Below are 1431 nucleotides of genomic sequence, written 5' to 3' on the forward strand. Positions count from 1 at the left end.
CACTCTAAGTTACAGTTGCACAGTTCAAAAGACTTTAGTCCCACAGTACAGTTTCATACAGTTTTTTGAATTTACAAATTAATTCTTAATTTTAGGACATTCATACAGTAAAGAACTCATCCTACGTTAAAACTATTTTCTAAATTTTACTTGTAACCTCACTTTTTAAAGTTGATCAGACTGTAGAAATGGCCCTTATGGAACTGATAGAACAAATAACAACTGCTATTGATCAAAAACAATATTGTGCCAGCATTTATGTCGATTTAAAGAAAGCATTCGACACGATTGACCACAGCATTTTACTCAAAAAACTTATTAAATACGGGATTAGAGGGCCGGCATTACAGTGGATCTCGAGCTACTTGGAAAATAGAAAACAGTTTGTACAAGTACATGATACTAGATCCGAATTTTGTGAAATTACATGTGGAGTTCCACAGGGTTCAGTACTTGGACCAAAGTTGTTCATTTTATATGTAAATGATTTGGTAAATGTATCAGGGTTTTTCAAATGTGTTCTATTTGCGGATGATACCACTTTTTTTTGTCAGGGCAATGATATAAAAGGGATGTTAAAAAAAATGAAAATAGAATTTATGCAAATACATAAATGGTTCAAACTTAATAAATTATCTTTAAATTTGGACAAAACAAATTATATGTTATTTACAAGGAGACAAAGAACTGTAAACACTCCATTTAAAGTTGATGGTGTAGAGATTTGTAGAGTTAGTGAGGTGAAATTTTTGGGTGTGATAATTGACGAGAGATTATCATGGAAATCCCATTTGAATTATTTAAGAACAAAATTAGCTAAATCAATTGCAGTGCTTTATAAAGTACGGGATTTTCTGAATGATCATGCACTGTTTATGTTGTATAATGCACTAATTGTTCCACACTTGGTTTATTGTGTTGAGGTATGGGGAAAGGCATGTTATACTAGCATAAAATCGGTTTTTGTTTTGCAAAAAAGGGCAATAAGAATTATTGCTCGAAAACATGGCAAATATCCAACAAATACATTATTTTGTAATTTCAGGTTATTGAAATTCTATGATTTAGTTGATTATAATATTTTGTTGGTTATGTATAAGGCACACCTAAATACATTACCCTTAAACATCCAAAACATTTTTGAAAAGAGAGAGAGTAGTTATAATCTTAAGGGGACACAGATTTTTAAGAAACCCAAATTCAGAACTTGTTTGAAAGAACGATGTACTTCGATACAAGGAGTCAAACTGTGGAACGACCTACAAAACAATGTTAAAAATGCTAAATCACTACACATGTTTAAAAGAATGTTAAAGATTGGTTTTTTGTAGTATAAAGTTAGAGTATAGTATCGCTGTTTAGTTGAGATTGATGGTTGACCTTGCTTCTTTTGTTTTTCTTTTTGTTCTTTTCTTTTTTTATCACAGAAGA

Source organism: Poecilia latipinna, unplaced genomic scaffold (genome assembly GCF_001443285.1).
Source record: "Poecilia latipinna isolate Pla-1442-1.1 unplaced genomic scaffold, P_latipinna-1.0 Scaffold795, whole genome shotgun sequence".
In the NCBI taxonomy this organism is placed as follows: Eukaryota; Metazoa; Chordata; class Actinopteri; order Cyprinodontiformes; family Poeciliidae; genus Poecilia; species Poecilia latipinna.